The sequence below is a fragment of the Urocitellus parryii genome, chromosome 10 (genome assembly GCF_045843805.1).
Source record: "Urocitellus parryii isolate mUroPar1 chromosome 10, mUroPar1.hap1, whole genome shotgun sequence".
Classification (NCBI taxonomy): Eukaryota; Metazoa; Chordata; class Mammalia; order Rodentia; family Sciuridae; genus Urocitellus; species Urocitellus parryii.
The window spans coordinates 75,395,716-75,422,545 of NC_135540.1; the positions used below are offsets into that span (position 1 = coordinate 75,395,716).

General features: G+C 36.1%; 1 protein-coding gene and 1 long non-coding RNA gene across 6 annotated transcripts in view; one reads left to right on the plus strand and one right to left on the minus strand.

Annotated features, from left to right (window-relative positions):
• Positions 1-26,830, plus strand: part of Arhgap24 (Rho GTPase activating protein 24) — a 721,844-nt gene that overhangs the window by 544,079 nt on the left and 150,935 nt on the right. The window contains exon 1 of one of the 5 annotated variants that reach the window (XM_077803273.1): positions 17,304-17,413. The exons of 3 other annotated variants lie outside the window; for them this stretch is intronic. The gene's annotated coding sequence lies outside the window, so the exon portion shown is untranslated. Of the gene's footprint in view, positions 1-17,303; positions 17,459-26,830 lie in introns of those variants that run through there. One more of the 5 variants, XM_077803274.1, reaches the window with a different exon arrangement.
• Positions 6,524-18,961, minus strand: LOC113177073 (uncharacterized). The gene is made up of 3 exons (XR_003300108.2): positions 18,881-18,961; positions 14,713-14,762; positions 6,524-6,642 (listed from the first exon to the last, which is right to left on the minus strand). It is a non-coding gene; the product is annotated as an uncharacterized LOC113177073 (long non-coding RNA).

A 26,830-nucleotide genomic window follows, 5' to 3' on the forward strand; every position in this document is an offset into this window, starting at 1 on the left:
CAAGCAATTTTAAAATGCATTAAGCCACAAGTCTAACTGGGTGATGAATTTGCTAATCCCATATTCTACTCTCTATTCCTATCTTCCTGTTATGATGCCCTTCTGATTATATTTTCTTATTTGGGGGCAATTAAGAAATAGTAAATAAAACATTAACATAATTAACAATTATGTTTTGAATGTGGTCTAGTTTTATATTAAATCTGGGAAAAATCATGGAATTTAGCTGTAATTAATCAAACATTATCAAGACAGATGAGTTTCTCTGCTGTGGGAATTTCCTTTCCAAGTAAAACTTAAAGATATTTACAGTGTCTTCCCTGGAGTGGGGCTTTGGAAGTGGGACAAGACACCACCACAGTTTGCCTTGTTTTGTGTTAATCAACGGTTTCTCGACATTTCTCTGGTCTCCAGTTATAATGGGCCACTATGTTAGCTGTGGATACATGTGACAAAACAAGAACAAAGGTATGAGATAAAAATTTATTTGCACTGCAACATTATAGCTAACATGGATGCAAGTTGATTAGCAAGCCCCCAGTGAGACTTCTAGGAAGAGTCTCATAAAAATATATCATCTTGATACTTTTGCATTTGAAACTGTCTGCTGGAAAGCTTTCCTTTCTGGTTGTCCTTTTCCAAGAAAATGACTTTGAGGGAGAATCTTGCTGTTTTTCCTTTCCTCTTCCCAACCCCTACTCCCCCTTGTCTTTTTTTTTAAAAAAGAAGAAAAGGCAAAGGTGATCTTCAGGTCCTATAAGGGTCCTCATGGGTAAAAACGAGAGTCATCCAGAACACAGTCAGGATTATTATCCAGCCGCTTTGACAAATTTACCGACATCTGTTCCAGAGTCATTTTTGCTACACAAATCTGCCATTAACAAACAGTAAGGACTTTAATTAACTGAACGTACCAAGGAGCGAAACTCTGATGAAATGGCACCATCTGGTATAGGAAGATGTAAAACTTTCTCCTCAGCTCTGTTGCTTAGGGATTTTATTAAAATTTGTCTTAATCACAAATGGTTCCTCTGCTGTTGGAGGGTTCTTTATTAATGGCAAATGCTTTATGATTTGAAATACTTTGCTCAGGTGTGCCACAGCATTAAAATGTAAATTTCCTGAGCTCTGGATTTTTTTCCTTTGGCCTTCTGCTAATGCCCCATTAGTGCTCATTAACTTTTCGTGCTCTACCAAGAATTATGTTGATCAATTTTGAGCTTCAAAAAGAAGAGGTCAGCCAGAACCTAGCCTCCTCCAATCCCTTGATAATTTTTCTGAATAAACTTATTTAGAAAATGTAAATTAAAGACAGGGTGGTTTCCCTAGAAAAATCCACTTATCTATGTAATCTCCCAAGACTCTCAGAAGGTCACTCATGCTAAGACATAGGTCAGAGGCATATCCAGGATCTCTCTTTCAGACAAACTCTATTTGTCTCTTCTACATGGAGCATTGCACCCCTTGCATTTCATCAGCCACCCATTTAAATACTTCAATCGACCAGAATTATAAAGTTCCTCAGTAAACATGAACCACAGATTTAGAAAATAAACTTGTTCCAATCTGGTTCAATCTAATGGTTTCCAAATGAATGTTTTCACTCCTGACCCAAAGAAATGATAAATAAAATCAGTTGCAAGTCATCTATCTTGGCTCCCACTCATCTAACTTGCGTGGGGGTGTGGAGTGATGGAGGTAGATCAAGGGAAGGTGCATCTAGAACACTGGATCACATGCTTCTTAGCAAGGCAGCAATGTGCTCTGCCAATGAAGTCAAAGTTAACTGCAGCTGAGTTTGCAGAGCAGAGTCTTGTTGAAATAGATTGTTTGACAACAGTGTTTGACAATCATAAATTACCTGGTCTAAGATTATATAGTCTACTTCTAAGGCATTTGAGAGAAGGCAAAAGGAACCGATCCCAATGTGCCAAAGAGATGTGGCATGCACACCTGGGTATGGATTGTTCTCTGTGATGGTGACTTTTTTTTTTTAAACTTAGGGTCTGTTTAAGAAATTTGAGAGGAAAAATGTTGCTACATAATCCCTGTGATCTGATAAAACAAGCACAAAATTGGGAGTTAATAAATAAACATTTTTCACCAGATTTTTCATTAAATTATTATTATTGGGGCTGGGGATGTAGCTCAAGCGGTATCACGCTCTCCTGGTATGCTCGGGGTGCTGGGTTGGATCCTCAGCACCACATAAAAATAAAATAAAGATGTTGTGTCCACCAAAAACTAAAAATAAATATTATAAAATTCTCTCTCTCTCTCTCTCTCTCTCTCTCTCTCTCTCACACACACACACACACACACACACACACACACACTTTAAAAAATATTATTATTTTCACAAATTCACTTGGGTAATCTCTAGTTTTAATTTCCCATTTGTAAAATGAGGCTACTAATACAATTTAGAAATTAGCTAACAGGGAGAATGCTCATGACTGTTCTAAAATATGTAGCTTTTTTACATATAAATTTTCCTGATGTAATCAAATTTATTTCAATCTCAATAAAGTTTTGCATATTTTCAGGTGGTAGAGAAAAATACACGGGGTACACTTTTTAACTTTACAGAAGATTTATACTATGTTGTTCTAAAATAGCTATATTTACCTTTCTAACCAAATCAAAGGCATCCAGTATCAAAATTGTATTTTTGCCAGTAAATGGATGGAACTGGGGACTATCATGCTAAGTATAATAAGTCAATCCCCAAAACCAAAGTCTAATAACTCTCTGCTATGCATATGATAACACATAATAAGGGGAGAGAGGGATAGAAGTCCATTGGATTAGACAAAGGGAATGAAGGGAAGGGAGAGGGTGGGAATAGGAAAAGCAGTAGAATGAATGGGAATAACTTTCCTTTGTTCATATATGAATACAGAACCAGTGTAACTCCATATTATGCACAACTACAACAATGGGAAGTTATACTCCATGTATATATAATACGTCAAAATACATTCTACTAACTTGTGTGACTAAAAAGAACAAATAATAAAAATTTAAATGGTGTTTTCAACTAGTAGTGGTGCCCTTTGGTATTTGTAAAATTGTGTATTTATAATGGCAACTCTCACTCCTGAACTGATTCAATGCTAAACAGTTCCATTGTTTTTCTAATTATTGTCAATCAAACCCTGAAATTCAAGTTACCAGGAATTTGAATAAACAAAAATTCAATCTTAGCTCTTATTACTTAATCTTAGCTTCACTTCATTTTCCCGCCCTTAGAACTGGGGTTAAGTTCAAGTTTCACAGAGAAGATTCTCAAGTCTCCTCCTCACACCAGGCTGACATTATCCATGCCTAAGCCCAGTCCTGAGATGGGTGATTCTGCTGCCTCTGTGCCAAGATCTCTGGGACTCTGGGTGCTTATCTGAAGCCCTGTCCCCTGGGCATACTGATAGGCATTTTCATCCTGTGTCATTCTACCTTGGTATCTAGATGGATGTTAGCCTTCAACTCCCAGCAGTATTGCTTAGTTAATTATTTTCCTTTCAATGGCTCTGACCACTCTGCACTTTAACCTGTTTTTATTCAGTGTGAATCTTTTGGTCATTTATATCTCATTCTCTCCAGTGCTCGGACCGGCCCCAGTGACCACCCTGTACTGCCACCTTTCTCCAGCAAGGCCTATAATCTCTCTGGGGCACTCCAAGCCCTACAATGCCAGGGATCTGCCACAGCTTTTGTGATGTCCCAGTCCTGGAGAATTCATTTTCTTACCTGGAGGACTCAACATTGGTCTCTATCCCTCTGAGCATTACTTTTTTTTTCTTTATTCCCTCCCTTTCCCAGAACCATCCCCTTCCCCATGAAACTTTATAAGCACAATGTTGACCTATCTGGGGTTCAGGAGTTTGTCCCTACCAACTTACCCTAATAAATATGTTTATTTACTTGTTTCAACAGTTTTACATCACTGTTTATTACTTCTTAGAATGAAAGAAACCAAATGTTCCAGCATTCTTTTTTTCATTTTTTGTCCCAATTCCAAAAAAAAAAAAAATAGGCTTTTTATTTTATTGTGATCCTTTTGAGAAAACTGTGTAGCACGCATCAGTATAGAGCAAGCAAGATCCTCAGAGTTAAGTCCTAAGAACTCCAGACAGGCATTTTCACACCTTGTTGGTTTCACCTCAGTACCTAGGCAGGTGTTAGCTTTCTAACTCCCCGAGGCACTGCTTTCTAAAGTTCTTCCTTTCAACTCCTCTCACCACTGCCCTACTTTTTTTTTTTTTTGTCATTTGGTCATTTACATGTCATTCTCTCTAATGCTCCTTCAGTTCCTAAGAAATAAGTGGGTTTTTTGTTTGTTTTTGTTTGTTGTAGTTATTGTTTTGTTTTGTTATCACCAGCTATTTTTACTTTCTTCAAGTAAGAAAGAATGGTCATTCCTCAGCCTGTCTCAGGGACTGACAATGTTCTGAGAGCTGGCTTTCCAGATAGCACAAAGGAAGTACCTCCACTCCTTCTCCCCTCTGTCTCTGTTCATATTAGTGTACTTCTAAAAGCCGTCAGAAAGAAGGAATGTCAAGATAATTCATCAACTGGGTATCCAATATGAGTCTAGGGTGAAAGTTGTTTCTGATATAGTTGTTCCTGTCTTGAGATTTTGAATGATTGTTTTCATTCCTGCTCTGCAATCTAAATATCCACATGGTGGTAATTACCTGCTTTAATTAGGAAAGTAAAATCCCCCAAAGGAATAGCAACAAAGTAAAAAAAAAAAAAAAAAAAGTTTTCCTTGGTGAGAGATGGTAGGTGATTTAGAACAATCAGTGAGCAGGAACAAGCCCTTCAAGCATATCTTCCCAGCAGTCATACAACAGGCAGCTGTAGAATCACCCATGTCTCCTCTAGCCCTCCATCAGATTCAGCAAAAGTTGCTGTTAAAAGCCTTAGGTAGAAAATCATTACCCATGCCTCATGAAATGTTTGATACAGAGAGATGCTAGCTTTAGGGTCAATAGCTTTAGGAAATAATAATACACACTGAATCAAAGACAGTTTCTCTAGTCATCACTACAAATGTTTATTGATATATAGATATAGATACATAGGAAAAAAACATATCCATCTTGTTATATAAAAATCTATATTTCAAAGTGTTCATGATAGATAAATCACAGTTCTAAGATAGGAAATTATCTTATTCCATTGGAGGCACAGTCACTTCCAAAACATAATAATAGAACTAAATACAGCACCCACCTGTATTTTTCAGTCATAGAATGCACTTCAGGTATATAACTGGATAAGGACCTGAGAAGGTCCCCAGGAGGGAGAAGGGGACCTCAGCACAGCCCTGGCAGGTTCTTGACTTCCACCACAAAAAGGAATTTCAGGATGCATCAAAAGAAGCACAAACAAATATTTGTTGAAGAAAACAAGGGGATTTATTTGGGAAGGCAAACAGTGGAATGAAATGCACACTCGAAGGGAGAAGGAGCATGGGTGCTCCAGTGAGATGTGCTTTTGGAGTCTTGGACTCTATTTAAAGGAATCTTTGTCAATAGTGAACATGAGAAGTGCATCAGGGGGACATCAGCCTGGTGAGCTCATGCAGTCAACAGAAACGTTTGGAATATACACCGATCAAAAGACTCTGACAGTATTTTTCCTCTAGCTGTATTTAGTCTAAAGAAAGTATGTTGTATAAGCTAACAATGTATGTAGGAATTAATCACCTACATTCACACTACTCTAAGATCCAAGGGCTTTTAAAGAATTTGTCCTGGGAAAACAACAGGCTTAGGATGTTCATGGAGCTTCTCAGATTGAAAATTATTGTTTCTTCCCCTTCCCTGTTGGTCTCCTTTCTACATATTCTTAAGTCTTCTGCCTCAAGGAGCTTCAGCACCTAACTCTAAGCTCTCTTATTGTTTTGTAAAGTTTCTGGGAGCAATGATAGAAGATAAAGCTTAGTCAAGTTGCCTGGGCAGGGTTTCCACATCAGAGGAGTGACAAGTGGTGAAAGGCATCAGCCATTCTGAGTTTGTTGCAGGGGTTTGATGGGGTGAGTGTCAATGTCAAAGACACATAGCAAGGAGTAGGGAACATTCATGTCTAATTAAGCTATTTTTCTGTCTGTAATTCCCCTGTAATCTACCCAGATGAGAATATAAACTGCCCCCTTCCCAGGTATATTTGAAAGCACATGGTCTTTAGACTCAAATCCTGATTCACCACTGCCTGATCTGTAATTTGGAAAAACCATTTAAAATTTTGAAACTTAATTTCCTTATCTGTAACAGTATAAAATCATAAAATGAGATAAAATAAGAGTCTATCTTTCTGGCATATTGGGAGGATAATAAAAGTGTATTCAAAGTCTTCAGACTATAACCACTGCTCAATAAGTGGTAGATATTACTAAAGCTGGTTTTGTGAAACTTTCAGCCTTGCCCTTCATATAAATGAAGCACCAACTTTGTTAAACAGTATCTTCTTCATCTTTAATTTTCAGACCAACATAGCTGTATGGCTTTGAGACATGACTTCAACTTGATATAACTCAATTTTTTCACATGTGAAATAACAGGGATAATATCCCAAATAATGGTAGAGCTCTGCAAGTCCACGATTCTTGTAGTGTGTTATACATTTTTTTTCTTGATCCTAATTAAAGCAAAGAACAGCATACACATCAGTAGGCTTCATTATACAGCACAGCACCAATCAGAAGCATGGATCCTGCAGTCAGACATCCTGCATCACTAATTACAAGTCCTCCACTTAACGTGACTGAGTCTCGACAACCTGTGGCAGGTCCCTTAGTTTCATTCCTCAGTTTCTTAATTTTCTGGACTTCCATCACACCATTTAATTTCCCAAAGGATTTAACGATAAAATCTTTTATACATAAACTTCTATGCTTTCATTTATTATAATGGTGTTCTGCTTTCCAAATGCAGCAAGTAGTTTTAATGAAAATATTAAATTGTTTTTACTGAGGTTGGCTAAACACAAGCTCACTTTTTGACCCAGGGATCCTTTTATTTCTATAAATTTATTCTAAAAGGAAACTTTGAAAAGAAATCTACAGGAAAATATAAATGTTTTGTTGTATTTAACCCAGGGCTGCTTTACCACTGAGCAATATCCCAGTTATTTTTATTTTTATTTTGGTATGAGACAGGGTCTTGCTAAATTGCTGAAGGCCTCACTGATTTGCTGAAGTCGGCCTTGAACTTGAGACCTCTCCTGCCTCAGCTTCCTGAGCTGCTGGGACTACAGGTGTGTGCCACCATGTCTGGCTTTGTAAATGTGCTTAGTAGTGTAGTAGTATACAATTTTACCCCCCCGAAAGCTGGAAAAAAGTCAAAGTTATGGTCCCAAGCTGGGAAAACAGAAATAAACTATTAATTTTAAAAATCTATGCAGGCATTGAAAATCACAAATATAATAACTATTTTATTTCTGTACTTTATACTTCACAAAGTTTATCATAATATTATATCATATTTGAAGATTGTAGATAAAAGAAAAATGCTTATAAAATGTTGTAAGTGAAAGGATAAATAAAACCTCTATGTGTGAAGTATAACCACAACCACATAAAACTCTACATATAGAAAAAAAATATATAGACATTTACACATATTTGTGTGTATATTTAGATAGAAAGATATACACACTGTATGGTAATAAGTTTATATATCTAATTTTCTTTACTATTAAGGTCTTTACATTTAAATAGAAACTTGTCCCAATGATAAACTACTATTTTCAAGCAGGAGGCAATTACACTAACAAATAGGATTGTCTTTCTTCTTGATAGAATATAATCCTTAAAACAGATTTTGGCTATTAATATGCTATGCATGCATAAGCTACCATTTTTCAATTATTTTTTATAAACTAAGAAGAAATTTCATAGAATGATATTCGGTCATTCCATAAAAATACAACTTAAGTTTATTCAAATTTTGTGCAGCTTCTAAAAATAGCTGGAATTTCCCAGTACCATTTGTTGAAGATGTTGTCTTTTCTCCAGTGCATGTTATTGGCACCTTTGTCTAATATAAGATAATTATAATTTTGTGGGTTAGTCTCTGTGTCCTTTATTCTGTACTATTGGTCTACTAGTCTGTTTTGGTGCCAATACCATGCTGTTTTTGTTACTATTGCTTCAACAAATGGTGCTGGAAAAACTGGAAATCCATATGCAACAAAATGAAATTAAACCCCTATCTCTCACCATGTACAAAACTTAACTCAAAATGGATCAAGGACCTAGGAATTAAACCAGAGACTCTGAGTCTAATAGAAGAAAAAGTAGGCCCTAATCTTCATCATGTGGGATTAGGCCACAACCTATAACAATATAATTAAAACCAAAAATCAATAAATGGGATGGACTCAAATTAAAAAGTCTCTTCTCAGCAAAATAAACAATCTGTGAGGTGAACAGAGAGCCTACATTCTGGGAGCAAATTTTTACCCCTCACACATCAGATAGAGCACTAATCTCTAGAATATATAAGAACTCAAAAAGCTAAGCACTGAAAAAACAAATAACCCAATAAACAAATGGGCCAAGGATCTGAACAGACACTTCTCAGAAGAGGATATACAATCAACCAACAAATATATGAAAAAGTGCTCATCATCTTTTGCAATCAGAGAAATGCAAATCAAAACTACTCTAAGATATCATCTCACTCCAGTCAGAATGGCAGCCATTATGAAGACAAACAACAATAAGTTGGCAAGGATGTGGGGGAAAAGGTACACTCATACATTGCTGGTGAGACTGCAAATTGGTATAGCCAATATGGAAAGCAGTATGGAGATTCATTGGAAATCTGGGAATGGAACCACCATTTGATCCAGCTATACCTCTCCTCAAACTATACCCAAAGGAATTAAAAACATAATACTACAGGGACATAGCCACATGGATGTTTATAGCAACATAATTCACAATAGCTAAACTGTGGAGCAGACCTAGATGCCCTTCAGTGGATGAATGGATTAAAAAATGTGGCATATATACAAAATGGAATATTACTCAGCATTAAAAGAGAATAAGATCATGGCATTTGCAGGTAAATGGATGGTGTTGGAGAAGATAATGCTAAGTGAAGTCAGCCAATCCCCAAAAAACAAATGGTGAATGTTTTCTCTGATATAAGGAGGCTGACTCATTGTGGGGTAGGGAGGGGGAGCATGGGAGGAAGAGATGAATTCTAGATAGGGAAGAGGGATGGGAGGGAAAGGGAGGAAATGGGAATTGCAGTAGTGCCCAAATTAAGATTTGGAATAACACAAACACATACATTTGTTTAGGTACAGGCCAAACTGAAGATATTATATAAGTAACAGAGTCTTCTGTTTTTCTTGAGAGAGTTGTCAAAGATTTTCATTTTATTTTTGAGCCTCCAGCTTAATAATATCTGAAGAGCACAGTGAACTCCCGATCCCATCCACGTTGATTCTGTTTAAAAGACAAATCTCATTCTTTGGAAATACAGCCTTGGTCAGCTAATAAAGCTTTTTATCCATGTAAGCATTTTAGAAAACTTTATTCCCATTTAAAAAGGGAACCCATGGCTATGACTAAACTACTAAAAAGGAGAATGCTCAATCCTTGTGGATTTTGTCTGGGTATTTTTTAAATATTGAACCAACTAGTAGGAGGCAACTAAATTTTAGGATAAGTCCAAATAATCAGACTTTAATGTTCGAGACTCTGATTCTCAAGAAAATATACATTGAGGACCTGAATCTGTTATTTAATTACCAGGCTAATGTTTGTTTGGTGTTTTTTGTTAATCCTAAAACCTCTGACCCTGGCTCCTGGTTAAACCAGAAAGATACTTGGAGCACAAACCCAAAGTAAGTAAGCCTCAAGTAGCATCAGAGAAGTAATATCTCCCTTGTGTCTTGCTCACCCAAGCCAATTTAGGTTTCCATTACAAAAGGATTGTATCTAAAATATGTGCTAAAGCAATATAATTTCTTAGGAAACAATAGATTTTCTTGTTCATATAGGTACTGTTAGTTTACCATTCATCTTTTAGAAATGGACAAGTTACCCTAAGACTGTGGTCATGTAGTCATGAATGGGTATCATGCTATTTATATCCGTACCATAACCATTCTCTATAAATTGGAGTCTACATATACAAACATGCACATGTATACATCCATCATTTTCCCTATATCCCATTTTTATATCTTAAAATTCAATGGAACCCAAACTGCTCTAGGTTTTCCTCATACTGTAATACTGTAGCATCTAGAATCTTGTTCTGTATACTGGAGAACATTTTCAGTGCAGATAGAGTAATGGTAATAACATGTCTGAGAGTGGAAATTTTCACCTGAAGAAATTATAAGTATGACAAAGTAACTATGTCAAGAAATATGTTTTCAAAAATGACCCCCACATCATGAACGGAAGTTACTGTATTCCTTTCTCCCTTCTTTCTTCTCTTCCTTCTTTTCTATTTCTTTCTTTCTTCTGTTTTTCTTTCTTTCATTACGTTGAAGTAATAGTCATTGCAGAGCATTTAAAAATCAGGAAAACAAAAATGCAATCATTATTATCGCATTACTTAGAGATAAATCTCACAGTATAAAGTATATATTTTATATTTTTCTGTACTATGAAATATTGATTACAAAATGTGATCATTGTACCCCCTATTTTCTCATATGCTTGATTGGGTAATGTATTATTACTTTCTGTAATATGTAACACATATAATAATATATGTAATAACAATATATAATTAAAATATGTTTAAAAAACTCTTACATAGTCCTCTAATTTTAATCATGATTGTAACGTGGCATTTGGATGTATATTAAGTTCTCCAAAACCTAGGACATTGCTGTTGATGTTTTTGAAAGTTTTCTCCCAAGATTCCACTTGGTGGAATACAGGAATACCCATGTTCCTGGATATCTCAGGTTTCCTGAAGGAGCCCTGAACTTAACACTCTGGTGGAACTGCAGCTGATTCTATAATCGCCCACCTCAGGCTGCCTGGTACCTGCTGAGAGCCACCTGAGGAATATGCCTCATGCCATGTGAGTGCGAGGTAAAATTATACTACACAGCTATATTTTTACAAAGATTTCAAGTAGGTCCAATGATCTCCGTCATTATTTTTTTAAGTAACTTTAAATGCTCCCATATTCCTTTCCTTACATTCACAAAGGGATATTCTTTCTTTCTTTTTTTTTTTCTTCATACATGTTTCTGTTTCCAAATCCAATTAAATGTGTTTAGGAAAGTATTGGGTAAAACTAGGACTAGTTCCTCACATTTTAGGGTAGAAAAGTGATGAGTATATGCATCTTTTATACCTAGAAATAAAATTGCCATTCAATAAAAAATATGTTTAAAAATGTGGAAAATTAGAACTCTTCAGGAAGTGTTCAATTTCAATCATTTTAACTACTGATGGTGCTTGTGTTTATGAAGGCTACAGTTATGACTTTTTAACTTTACAGTGATGCAAAGGCTGTATGTATTCAGCAGAAAGTGTAATATGAGTTTTGAATTTTGGTCTTCATAGGCTAATGGTATATGGTATGATCGTCTCTTGCCATGCTAAGCAACAGTGAGGCACAGCTCACAGTCAACCACATGATCATGAGAGTGAACAGAGATACTCTACAGTGTACTGTGTGGCTAAGTGAAGATGTTCAGTTTGTTAGATGTATTAAATGCATTCTTGATTTATGGTATTTTGGAATTATGATAGGTGTATTAGAATGTAACCCTATCTTAATGTAAAGAGCATGTGTATTTCCATATATCTTTAGTAGTAGGTAAAAAGACCTCACAGTTTGTCTTTAAACATCCACATAAAATGGTTACAATCCTAAAAGCTTACATATCTCTGGTTACACTTGGTTTTCATCTAAATGACTTTCACAGATTCAAGGTAAAATCAAGTAAAGTTGTTCCAAAGTTCTGAAAAAAGGAGCAGAATTGAAGAGAACAGAAGGAAAAAAAAGTGTTCAAAAAATACTTTTTCTTATTAGTTTTCAAGTTAGAAAAAATTCCATTCTGCTCATCCATGAACCCCATTGTATCCTAAATGGATGGACTCCAAAGACTTTAGGCCAGACTCCATTAAGAATTGACTTAAACGTCACCACTAGGACAGGCCAGGAAGGCTTCTTCAAGAATCAAAGAAGGGCCTGAGGATGTTGCTCAGTGGTAAAGTTCTTGCCTGGTATTAGGGCCCCCTGTGTTCAAATCCCAGCTCTATAAGAAGAAAACAAAAGAATCAACCAAAAAACTAACACATCTTTACTCTGGTCACTATGGGAATGTCATCCATGCTTCTGAATGATTTTTTTCATCATACTTTTAAATTTCAGTGCAATTTTCTTTTCAAATTATAATTCTGAAACCAGGATATCAAAATCCAAAAGACAAAAATAAAATTTCTGAGACAAAGAAATGGAGGAAACACCATGAAATTATTTTATGCTCTGGTGAAAGACACTTAGGCAATTACTGGCTGTACTGAATATAAAAATGAAAATATATATATTTTTAAATTGCCTTTACTTTTTAAATACATGACAGCAGAATGCATCACAATTCTTATTATACATGTAGAACACAATTTTCCATATCTCTGTATATAAAGTATGTTCACACCAATTCATGTCTTCATACATGTACTTTGGATAATTATGTCCATCACATTCCACCATCATTGCTTACCCCCTGCCCCCTCCCTTCCCTTTCCACCCCTCTGCCCTATCTAGAGTTTGTCTATTCCTCCCATGTTCCCTTCCCTACCCAACTATGAGTCATCATGTGGGATTAGGCCCCAACTTCCTTAATAGGACTCCAAGAATCAATGAATGGGATGGACTCAAACTAAAAAGTTTCTTTTCAGCAAAAGAAACAATATGTGAGGTGACTAGGGAGCCTACATCTTGGGAGCAAGTTTTCACCCTCACACATCAGCTAGTGCACTAATCTCTAGGGTACATGAAGAACTCAAAAAGCTAAACACCAAAAAACCAAATAACCCAATAAATAAATGGGCCAAGGACATGAACAGACATTTCTCAGAAAAGGACATTCAATCAATCAACAAATATATGAAAAAATGTTCATCGTCTCTAGCAATTAGAGAAATGCAAATCAAAACTACTCTAAGATATCATCTCACCCCAGACAGAATGGCAGCTATTATGAAGACAAACAACAATAAATGTTGGTGAGGAAGTGGTGAAAAAGGCACACTGATACACTGCTGGTGGGACTACAGATTGGTGCAGCGAATATGGAAAGCAGTATGAAGATTCCTTAGGAAACTTGGAATGGAACCATTTGAGCCAGCTATCCCTCTCCTTGGTCTATACCCAAAGGACTTAAAAACAGCATACTACAGGGACACAGCCACATCAATGTTTATAGCAGCACAATTCACAATAGCTAAACTGTGGAACCAACCTAGATGCCCTTCAGTAGATGAAGGGATTATAAAATATGGCAAATGTACAGAATGGAATATTGCTCAGCAATAAAAGAGAATAAAATCATGGCATTTGCAGGTAAATGGATGTAGTTAGAGCAGATAATGCTAAGTGAAGTTAGCCAATCCCTCCTCCCCCCCCCAAAAAAAAAACAAATGGCAAATGTTTTTCCTGATATAAAAAATACCTTACTATGGCAGTATAATAATTAAGTACCAAGAACGGTTTCCATTTTTATTATTTCTGAATTGAGACATAATTGAAAATTTTCCTTTTATATCTTATTTTGTTGAAAAATAACTGCAATGGCCTTTCTTTTTTTTTTCTTTTTTTTTTTAAATTCTGACTTTGACTCTTTTCTTATCCTTCACTGAGAAACAGAATGCGTTTGGTAATGAGAAAAAAGCCTTTTAACTTTGTCATGTGCTATACATGTTCCCAGAGGTTTCACAACATATTAAGTCTTTTAAAAACTTGCTCTTTAGTTAAATCTGATGCCACCAGAATAAGCAGGTTGCAGAGTTTCAAAAGCACATTCTAAGCTGAGGTAGCATTGCAATAAATACCAAACAGCTGAAGACTCCTCACTTTTATGTGCATACTTAGGATCTCAGGATACTGCTAGGATTTTCTTTTGTTTTCACTCAGAATTTAGCTAGAAAATTGAGACAAAAATACATGTATTCTTTTTTTTATTACCTATTTTAACTTTCTACTACCTTAGTAACCTTAGTACTATAAGTATTATTTCTCTTTTTACTGAATATATCTAAAAATAGCAAATTGTTTCTATTTGCAAGACTTTCAGATTTATAGTTTCCTATGACTAAATTTGGAGAAAATGAAGAGCCTGATTTCATGAGAGGTTTTAGATTGTACATTCTATAGATGAAATTTTCAAAAGCAGAGGCAAGGTATAATCAGTGGCATTCTCAAAGAAAACTGAAAAAAAAACTGGAAAAAGGGGATATTGAAGGCAGAAACAAACTGTTTGAGAATTTGGTATGAATTGGACTAGTGGCCTGAGGATACAATTTAAATATTTTTCTTATATCTGGGAATGACACTCATATCCAATTTAGGGTTGCAATTCAGATTCTGCCTCCAGCTTTACAATCAAATGGGTAGAAAGAACCTGTTATTTATTAATGTCCTTAAACTCAAGAGACTGAAAATAGAATTACCATAATATACTCCAAACTGTAGTTGGAAAAAAAATTCTTCTTACCTTTATGATCAAGAAATTGCCTTGCTTCATTTTAGGGCATTCTTCAGGGCCTGGTAATTTAAGCAAATTAACATAAATTAGTGCATGATTTGTATTTTTAAAAACAGAGTAGCTTTCTACTACAGAGAAAAACTTCTGAACTTGCTTTTTCAACTTGAGAGATAGGACCCCATTTTTAAAATGGCTCCTATTGACAAAAATTGCCTGCATCTTGCCACAAGTTAATTGTTTAAAAAAAAAAAAGGTATTTTTTTTAAAACTCTGAACTCCTTATAAAATTTACTTGTCTGGTAAATACACTCAAGAAGTTTTCTTGTTATTTTGCATTCTTGCCTTTCCTATCTTGCTATGTAAAAGGCAAACTTTATTTCCTTTCTCTGAGAAAGTTATAATTTAACTCAGAATATGGAACTCTGAGATATGCAGACCTTGCTTGTAATTCAAACTCCACCACTCACTAGTTTATAGTGTACAGGCTAATTATTCTCATCTCTAAAATAAGAATAATAACACTACCTCATAAAAATCTTAAGAGAATTAACTGAGATAATATTTCTAAAATTCACAGTCCTGTGTGTCTCATAAGACACAAAATGTGGTCACATTGTTAGTTCCTTGCCTCTTACTCCACCTGTCTTCCTGCCCTGGTCCTCCCTTTCCCACAACCTAACCTCTAAATAATGCATAAGTAATTGTTGGAACATTAGCATGAATGCCTAGATCAGTTGTTGCTGAATTAACTCAGTAGTGAACTTTGCATTCCATCCCCAACCTTTCCCCACCATTAACTCTCTTTCCCAACCCCCTGGAACACAGGAATACACCAGGACACCCAGCTAACCGTGAAAACAGTCATGCATGTGAGTATTTTTTATCAGTTTCAACTGGTCTGATTCTGCCTCCAAGACTAGACAGAACTCCTGTTGCTCACAATTAACTGACTCTGGCCATGTGGTGACTGCCATCAAGACCTGTTACAAACAGAACAGCAGTTCAATAAAATCCTAAACCCTATTTATAGCCCACTTGAAACAAGCACTCTCCTATGAAGCTCAAGGAGCCTTCTCTGAAAATACAGAAAGCAATTCACTGGTCCTGGTACTAACTAGGGCAATTGAAGGGAGATAAGTGCATTTTCCCAGCAAGCGCATTTTCCCCAGCACTCTGCAATATACAAAGCATTTTTTCCCACACATTGTTCCATTTCAACTTCACACCACCCAACCCAGGAAGTAGACAAAGAAAATGCTGGCAACAAATCCCTGTTTCATAGATTGCAAGACTGATGCTTAGGAGGTTAAATAAATTGCTGGTTAACTGGTGGTTGGAGGAAGGGAAAGGAAAGTGGCTAAATTGTGAGCACAATTTCTTGTTCAAGCAATCACTTTACAATTCAGTAAATAATTATTTGACTATATGAAAAATTTACAACTAAAAAGAAATACTGTTTCATAGAGTATTTGTAAGTATTAATATTTTTCCTTCTGCATTTCTGAGAACATCAAAACCTGAGAAATGAAAACTTGGAGATACTTTACAGAGAAACACTTTTTTAAAAAATGTTTTCTTTGTTGTTGTTGTAGTTGAACATAATACCTATTTTTCTAATCAATTTATTTTTATGTGGTGCTGAGGATCAAACCCAGGGCCTCACACATGCTAGGCAAGCACTTTACCACTGAGCCAGAACCCCAGCTTCTACAGAGAAACACTTTATAAACATGGCAGCATCTATATAGTACATACATACAGAGCAATTGCATTTTGTGCGAGAAATATCTTCTTGTAGATGCCCAAACTAAAATGTGCATAAGTCAAGACTAATCTTGAAAAAGATGGTAGGAATTTTTATGAGAAATTTTAATTGATTCTGTCAGTCAACTCTGAAATAACAACATCTTTATTATTATTTTTTTAATATGGGAGTTGTTTGCACAATTCCAGTATGTAAGCAAAACATGAGACTTAATTAATGTGGTTTAGTTTATGGACCTGAAATTTTTTTGCTCTTAGAATAATTATTTTGATTTTGACGAGTGCTTTAATTTTATAAAACTCTTCTTCAAGACTTGTTGCTTGGAAAATATAGGCAAAAATTGTTTGACTTAAGATCTCGTCAATTAGTATAGCTACCATGAAGACTGCCTCTCTGTGTGTGTGTGTGTGTGTGTGTGTGTGTGTGTAGGAGAGAGAGAGAGAGAGAGAGAGAGAGAGAGAGAGAGAGAGAGAGAGAGAAGGAGAGAGAGATTATTGCTTAATGAATGCCCCGGGGTTAGCTGGTTGGCTCGATGCCATGTGAGATTCTCAGATTTACTGCTTCTGTGACCTCCTATTGTCCCAGCTCTGATTTATGGAATTTGGTATTTCTTGAAAGGCAAGGTGTCTGGAGTTTAGGGTCTTTCCTTGACAGCCCTTCCTCTCCCCCGTACAGTCATTCTGATTTTATTCACCTTGTGGTGACCTTGCAGAACTCAGCATTTTTACCTGAGCTCAGTAGCTGGGGAGCCCACTAGCGCTGGCTGGGAGAGAGCCGGTGGTTTCCATTCCTGGGTGATGGAGTCATGGGAGAAACTGCAGTGAGCAAACACAGAGTAGGACCTGAGCCGGGCTCGAATGTGCTTTAAGCAGCTCAGGACAGAGCAGCTGCTCTGTCTCCCAGCCTGCATTTGTCACTGACCACTGAAGTGTGTGTTTGTGCAAGGTGAGAGTCGGGGGCTTTTTCCTTAATTTGGAGACAAATTGCCAGGTATTGCTGTTCATTGTGTTTGATAATTTGGGGATATGTATATCACCACAAATTCAGGACCTGAACTATGCTTGGTTTTATTTTTGCCCTTGTATTCTGTCACGATCCATTCAGCTCTCCCTGTGTCCAAATTGTGGCCACAGATTGGGCATGGAGCTGTTCTTCTGCGCCGAAATGTGATCATTATAAGTGCCATTTTTCTTGGATTCTTTCATTAATTGCTGCTGCCAAATCACATAACTGTTCATATGCAGAATTCCAGTGCTTACTGGAAGGCATATGAAAACTGCTTCAGATGTTAACCTGATTGATATTTTTTTGAGTACTTGCTGTGGTATGTTCTTTGCTGCATCCACATGGCAGTGGTCGAAACTTTCCAGAGTAGAGTGCCATGGGGTCTGATCTGATGATCAAAATAAAGTGGGGTTTTCTGTGTGTTTTCTTGTGAAAATGAAAACTTCTACTTGGCCTTTGGTATGCCTGTGTGTGTGTGTGTGTGTGTGTGTGTGTGTGTGTGTGGAGGAGGGGAGTGATTTTGAAACAACCAAGACCAAAAAAAAAAAAAATACTAGATAATAATTGCTATAGTTTTGAGGTGCTTATAATTATCATAATTAACCTAATGGAGCTTTTGTGCTCAGCATATTTGAACTGTATGACTTCACATTCTGTGTGTACAGGACAATACAACTATTGAATAAGCTTGTGAAAGTATGTAGAAGCATAGATTATGTCCTCACTAGGAGTACACACAATAGGAGTCAAAACTACTCTCTTGGGTAAACAGATGGGCCTTAATCCTGAGCCAGTTTTGTATTTTAGCTACTCAAGTAAATCTATAAAATCGGTATAAGGGGCACATTGTTTTCTGGTAACTAAGTAAATATACAGAAGATTCGTATACATGAAATACATATTCTAGAAAAGTGAAAAGTACAGGAATTTAGTATTGTATAGGTAGAAAAAGGAAAAGTTAGAAAAGCTATTAAATTTAGAAAGGAGAAAAAAAGTACAAAACAATAAAAAAGTAATAATGAGGGAGTACTGAAAAGTACTCCAGCTTCTCAAATTTTTATGTCTAATGAAAGAATAATAACATGTTTAAGGAAGTTCAGCGTCAGCAGAAACAAAGCCAAGAGCAAAAATTCTTAATAAAACACATTGTCAACTGTGGAATGTACTTGTCTGTCTTAATTAAGTTGAATTCTTTTGCTGAGAAACATAAAATTAATTGAAAAACATTACATATTTAAATTGCATTTCAAACTGGTCTCCAGTAAGTTTTAAATACTAATAAATAAATTTATTTAACTACAATGAGCAATTATTTTAAACAATTAACAAATAACATACAATAACAAAATCATCCTAGTTTTGAATTAAGTTTAGTTTAGAAAAAAAATTCTCATATTAGTATGTTACCTGTTTCTACCTACATACAGACTGGTAAGTTCCTTGGGCACTGTCTTCATGGTCTCTTTGCTTTCATTCTCTTGTAAGAACACTATGGACTGATCAGCAGAAAATGCCTGTCTGACTCCAACATTGTCATGCTTCTTTTGCAAGCTTAGAACAAGAATGGTTTCATTTCACAGATGTGGAACTGGAGGTATACAAAGGAATGATGATTGACATTTCCATATTGGAGCCTGTACCACATTGACTTTTCTGCTGCCATGATCTAAAATGTGGCCACTTCTTTAAAAAATGTTTAACTTGCTTTTATTACCATGACTGGACAGATGCATATGAGGATCTATAATCACTGATTAATATATGAATACCCATATCTCTCTAATGATAAGAGTTCAATATGTTCAAATATGATCCATGGGTACCCATGGTCTTCTTCCATGCAAAAAGACTAGAAAGTTAGTCATCTTTTAAATGAGACACAATCAATGTAAACAGCTAGGTAAAGCCTTGAATGGTGCCTGTGTTTATTCTTTAGATAACTAGCTTACTTCAAAATGCAAAGAGGTTTAGAAGGTTTAGAGATTATCAGTACTGACCTCAAAGTACATACCAGTCTGGTCAAACACATTTACTTCTATGTAATTAAACTTCCCTAGTTGAAGGAAAACATTAACCTTTATGTATTTATTTGATAAGAATCTCTAATTTTCTAAAATGCAAAAACATACTGTATTCTTGCTCCCTCTTTTTCTCTAAGCTTGATACTTTTATTCTAGACTTTCAACTTACTAAATCCTTAATTTACTGAATGTTGTTTCTTTGCCCTGCCCCAAATTTCTACACTTTGGCTAAGAAAGCAGTTATGATTTATTCTCTGGAACTGGGGAAAGATCTACATCCCCTGAGATCAATTGATCACTGCCCATTGGCTGAGCAGGAAATGGGTGGATAGTGGGAAAGGGAGATAAATGGCTACCATACAGGTAGTAACTATTCCTACTGTAAAAACTTAACATTTCTGTGATTCATGCTGGTTTACCCATCCAACCTAGCTAGGTCTGGAAACCTATATACTGACATGCTTTTACTTTCATAGATTTTTGGTAAACTGAGATGAAACATGATTTGTAGTACATGGGGTGGCTTTAAATATTATCAGTAGTTTTTAATCTCTTTACTTCAGCCAATAAGTTCTACTTTGCCTACAAACTCCTTAGAAAGAGGTGTAGATTCTGATAAAATAATGAACATTTATATAACTTTTAACTATTTCTTCTAAATTCCTTGAAGTAGGCCTAAGTTGTTTGTAGAGAAGGAATATGGAAGGCAAAGTTGTAATATGACTAATGATCTGGAAATGTCCCTCTGAGGTCACAGCCTTCCTCAGTAGAACCCTGAGCTGCAAGGACTGGACTTGGCTACTGGAATAGGAGCAGGTGGTGACAGATGATTTGCTACAGAGTCAGGGACTATAGGCATTTTCTGCAAGTCTCCAAGTTTGCCTCATTTATCTTGCTATTTTGTTGTTGTTGTTTTTCCCCTGTGAAGGATCTAACCCAGGGTCTCCTTATGCTAGGCAGTGTTTGAAACCAAGCCATAAATCCAGCCCCTGGCTTAATTATTTTGAATCCTATGTGTTTCCTAAGGAAATAGAAAGGATAGAGTCTGGTTGCCAAAAGATGTATGTAGATCATGACAGCTGTCGTCCTTGGCCCACCAATCAAAGTAATTATCTCAAATACATATTATAGGTTGAGTATACTTTATTCTTAGGACCAGAAGATCTGCAGATCTTTGCTTTTTAGGGATTTTGGAATGTATACATATATCTAATGAGGTATCTTGGAAATGGAACTCAGATGTAAACATGAAATTCATTTATGTTCCACATGCATTTAATATGTATAACCTGAAAATGATTTTAAACAATATTTTTAGTGCACCTGTGTTTTTATTGCAATGTATCATATGAGGCTAGGTGTGGACTTTTCCATTTTTTCATATCATGTTTGTACTCAAAAAGTTTCAGATTTGGGAGCACCTTGGATTTGGAGATTAGGAATGTTCATCCTGTATTATAATCAATACAATACCTGTCTTAAACATTTAAGTTGTTTCTAGTAGGGTGGGCTTCCAAAATAACTACCTCTTGCCAAGGGAATTTCTAAGAATTCTATTACAATATATTGAAACTGATAAAAATAAACTTCTTAATGCTCTCTTCTGATTGAATATTTTAAAGATCAGCATACTCTGAGCATTTTGATATTAAAGTATATAACAAATGGGAAGCTGTCTCTTCCTCAACTTTTATTCTCTTTTGGAATGGGGTTTCATTTGACGTAATTCAACAGAATGTGACAATGTGGAAAGGGGTTATTTTGTAGTTATAAAGAAGTGTCTCCTCTCTTTCTAAATTCATGTAAGAACTATGTTTTCAAATGGTAAGTTTTGTTTATTCCATATGGCGATGCCAACAGATGATTATTCTTGAAAAGGCGGCAGTTTGTCATTCTTAAGTTCCCAAGAAGAAGAGATACACCAATCAGGGACCACATAGAGAAGCTCCAAAGTCAGTCAGGAGGTAGAGAGTCAGTGGAAAACAAAGGCAAGAACCTTTTGGTTTGCACATGAAGGAACAGACAAGAGGAAGTAAGTAGTTCAGAAGTGGGCAGTTTGGATAAGTCCAGTGAGATCTGGAGTTAGAAGCTATCTGTAATTGTCTGGTATTTGGCCCTAGGGATGCAGCAAATGAATAAAGCCTAGTATGGGAGCAATATGGTTGGAAAATATGTTCTGGATTGATTGATTTGCATGTGAAAGTCAGGTGTTGAGGGGAGCTTGCTGCCTCCAGGTATGGGGTTCACCCTGGGAAGGCCAATCTCTCTAGTGTCACCAGGACCCTGATGTCAAAGCATAAGAGATAAGAAGATTAAAAGGCATGATTAGTACAGACTAATGCACCCATACAGAAATAGACTGACTACTAAGTACCATTTTGCCAATGGTGATGCTCTCCTGATTAGTCCTTCATAGACAATAATTTTCTGAGAACAAATTTGCCCCTTAATACAGTTAACTGCAGAAAAGTTTTTTGCTTGTTTTTTGTTTGTTTGTTTGTTTTTTAAATCCAATACTTTAAACCAACCAAAAAGGTTAAAAAGAAATGAATCCTCTTTACTAAATAAGCTCAGGACATTTACTTCCCCTGTACAATGACTTACTATTTGATTTAGAGTCTAACAATAAATGCTTCCACATTCAAGTCTAGTAAGCACACTAATTAGGCTAGAATTATTAAAGAAATTATCTCTTTGCAGATTCATCATTCACCTTTGGTTGGAACCCTCTTTTGGCACATAATAGTTTTCCCAATAAATAATTGTAAAGTAAACAAATAAATGAATAAATCAATCAAACATTGACAGATTTTCTGCAGATTCCCTAAGAACCTTTTAACATTGTTTTAAGTCTGATTTTCATAATAAATTCAAAGAAGAAGAGTAAAATTGTGGTAATTATTTTGCTCCAACAAAAGCTGAATCTCTATCACGTAAAAATATTCATGTCCAGCCTGTGCCTTTATTAGCAAACATAAAATGTGTCAAGAGAAATACATAAATTGAGTAGCAATTCAGTTTTCAGCTGAACCAGCAGAAGTGTCGTCTGCAATGTCCTTACTTCTCAACTAAGCAACAATGCACACAGGTATTAAAGAGTTTTTAAGCAGTAGAAGAGATTAATTGTAGAATAGATTAATATCTGCTCTCCTGAAAGAGAAAGCATGACTTCTCCCCCTTATATTTCTTCTATTTATTTGTTGAACAATTAAAAAAGGAAAAAAAAAACATGTATATGGTGTTTCAGGGGAAATAAAATTGTTTTACTCTTCCTAGACGTTCCATTCCAGTTATTAGAAAGCCCCACTAGAATTCAGTGCATAAAAATTCATAACTTCAAAACTGTGGGAGAAGGATTAATGAGTCAATAAGATGTACTGGGTATTGGAACAACTAGATAGTCATTTATAAAAGAGTTAAAAAGATTTCTTCCTTATACCAAAACAAATTCTAAAAGTGCCAAAGATGTAGAATATGAAATTAAAAGCATGTCGGAAGGCTTTGGTGTACTTACTATGCCAAACTCACCTTACCATTAAGCAGCTGTGAGCAAGGGTAGAAAGGCTCTTTGCTGCTGGAGAGGGACTTCAGCTTGGTGACAATCATAGCCATCTCCATAGCAGAAGGAAAGGGTCAAAAGTGGAAATTTCTCTATACCATCAATTCCAGTATCCCCTATGCTTTTCAGAATCCCAAGGGCCAAACAAAAATGATATATATGCAAATCACAAACTTCCTATTTAATTTCAAAGCTGATGCCTGCCTGTGTTCCATGCTGTGAGCAGACAAGTATGGGGAGGGGGGGGGTGGACTTTTCTTGCTCTTAACTTTCCGGATTCCTCAATCTGACATTTGAATGAGGTCTCAAAGTGGGGTCACTCCCTGTGGTATCCGAAGGTATCTGGTCTATGATTCCCAATGGTGAGACAATGGAATGAGAAGCCATCAGCTTTGCATGTGTCCTTCAGAGTTATCAGATTAGATGGAACTGATTCCAAAAGCTATCAAGGATGCAACTTGGTGGGGAGCAGGAGGGCTCCAGTTGGAAAGGTTGTTTGTTTTTTGTTTTGTTATTAGGTCTGTAGATTCTTACTTTTTTCACTTCCCATTCCTCTAGTTGATTTCTTTGTCCTGGAATTCCCTCCATTTCCCTTCCCTGACCTCCCATACCATCTCACACCATCTTCTGACCTGGATAAAAGAAACACTTATGTCATTCACGCTAAATTTCTCAGACTGGCAGTCTGTTTAGAGCAATGTGCAATGTTCCTAGCAACAGATTAAAGCAAATCCACAGAACTACAAAAGCCTGCAGGCATTGAAAAATTGCAGAGGACTACTTAGTTATATTTGGAATTTCTGTGTTGTGGATTTGTATTAGCTAAGAAACCCAGAAAAGTTGTTTAACATTTGAAACTATTTTTTAATAGAAACTTGGAAGGTACAACCAGCTTCTAAAACAGTCATGATTAATTTAGTCAAAGTCCTGCACATGAAGGCCAACTGTGTTTATGCTAAAATTTTTAAGCAGAGCATTTAAAGTGCACTGGAAGTTATAGAAGGGTGATTGTAATTATCAGAAAAATTTTATATTAGTTAAGAATACAGGTAGGATCAGCTAGATCTGTTTTGAAAGACTTGATTGAGCCGTATGACAATGGGAAAGTCATTTAACCTTTCTATGCTTCTATTTTATATCTGTAATATTAGCAAAATCATGTGTTGTGAAGTTTAATAAAATATGTATGAAGATTTGTCTATAGTAGAAGAAACAATCAAAAATAATTCATGAATGGTGATATTTTAAATAATAGAATTACCATAATTTTGTGGAGAAATGAGGTTTTCTAGATTGGATGAAAGCATATAGTAAGGGAAAATTATGAGGCAGAATAAGATAATAATGGGAAATAAAACAGGGAAGATCTGACTAACACAGAACAGAGATTTTATTAGCATGGTATGCAATCTCCCTCTAAGAGGCCTAACAGTATCTTACTCATAACAGGTGCTTATTTGTGTTTGACTATTGAATAGATAAAAGAAAAGAATGAGATAGGGACTATAATAATGCAGGAAAATGGCAGGTCTTTAAAAATATTTCTCCACTAAAAAAAATTAAAATACCTCAAGAAGTCCAATGCAAAGTTTACTGTGTGGGTCAGATTTATCAATAAAACTGAATCCCTTTTCTTTTCCTTCAAAATAATACAACAAAACCCAGAAGAATGCCTATGTGGGTGACACAGTGTCTTCTTTATTGTCATCCATCAAAAGAAGAGAGGGAGAAACCTGTGCTCTTTGAACACACAAAGGAATGGCACACCTGTCAAATCAGAGGAAGGAGCACCATGGAGTCAGTATGGTTTGTGGTAGAAGTCAAAGGGTGAACACACAGAGCCCAGACTGAAAAGATGATTAATCTTAAGGAAATGTCAGGATGGGATGAGGGCATCAACAAGGATGAGCTTTTGGTATTTGGTGAGGAACAAACATATATATAATCATCCTTTGCTTCACAGGATATCTGTGTCTCCAGTCCTTGCTCTAAAAATGCCAGTACCACCTCCATTTCTGTGAAGCCCCAAACTCTCACACTCCCTAAACATCCTCAAGAGATCGGTGCAGCCCCCAGTCAAAAACCACCAAGGGAATAAAAAATGGGTGAGCTAAATTCAGAAATATCATAGCCAAATATAATAATCAAGAACTTACCATTTTAACTTCTGTGGATATCATAAGTGAAAACAAACTTTGGTAATACCCCACAAGTCATCTGTCATTATATTCTGGGGAGTATATTTGAATCATGTTTGCTGTGAGACTGATTTGTAGGAACCCATCTTATGGTGCTATTAGCCAACTTTATTCTTGTGTATAACCTCACAAATAAGTCTATTTGTATTCATTGTGAACTTAATAGCCCTCACAATGTAATTCTTTTAAAAAATGCTTTGTTTCATTGTATAACATGACATTGAAAAGAAAGGCAATTGATAGAGCTGCTAATAATTTATAAGTCTACAAAGGAATTAAACAGAGTTTAATCGAGATTTTTAGACAAAAATACTTTGAAGAAATAATAGAATTTGAATTTGACAGTGTTGGCAACTTATGACAAAATGTCATTATCTCACACCTAAATGACACCAGGGTCAACTCAAGCTTTATTTCTGGACAACCTGAGAAACATGGTTGACGCCTCTGTGTTGTTATCTGTGTATGGGATGTTGTCTTCACATTCCTCACATTGCGCTGAGATTAGCAGTGCGCCCAAAACTGTTTGTGTCAGAGGTCACCAGAAAGAAAGAAAAAAAAATGTCAAGGCTAAGTCCTTAGTACAATAGTTATGACTTTCCTGATGCTACTGTAACAAATCTCCACAACTGGGTGAACAAACTGTTTAACAACAGAATTCTGTTCACTGCCTCCTACTTCTGGAAGCCAGAAGTCTAAATCAAAGCTGTTGGCAGGTTGCTGCTCCTTCTGACCCATAAGGGAAGGATCTGTTCCAGGTTTCTCCTTTATCTTCTGGGACACTCAGAAGTTTCTCAGTTTTTAGATAACTGTCTTCTTCCTGAGTCTTTTAACATCATATTCTCATGCATATCTGTCTTCTGTCTAAATTTCCCCTTTTTATAATGACATCAATCTAAATTAGGTCATGGACCACACTATTTGCCTCATCTTAACTTAATTACCTCTGAAAAGGCCTTTTTCCAAACAAGGTCACTTTCTGGAGGTAGTGGATTTCAACATATATTTTTGGAAGACACATTAAATCTATAACATTTTGTCAGAAGGAGAGAACTTAGGTAAATTCAGAAAGTAGGACATCCATGCTATTCAAATATGGCCTGTGGATTGCAGCATTGATTTCTGCTTTAGTCAACTGTTTTTGCCACTGTGACCAAAAGACGTGACATGAACAATTTTTAGAAGAGGACAACATCATTTTGGGGTTCACAGTCCATATATGGCTGGTTCCATTGAGGCAGAACATTATCACAAAGTGCATGGGAGAGGAAAGCAGGTCAGATCACATCAAAAAGTACAGAGAACATTCCACTAACCAAGAACAAAATATATAACCCGAAGGCACATGCCCCCCAGTGACCCACCTTCTCCAGGCACACCTACCTGCCTATAGTTACCACCCAGTTAATCCCTATTAGGGGATTAATGCATTGATTAATTAAAACTCTCATCACCTAGTCATTTCACCTCTATACTTTCTGGCACATGAGATTTTGGGGGACACCTCCTATCTAAACCATGACATTAATAATTTCAGAACTGGTTCAGAAAGTCAAATCTCAAGTCTCTACCTAGACAT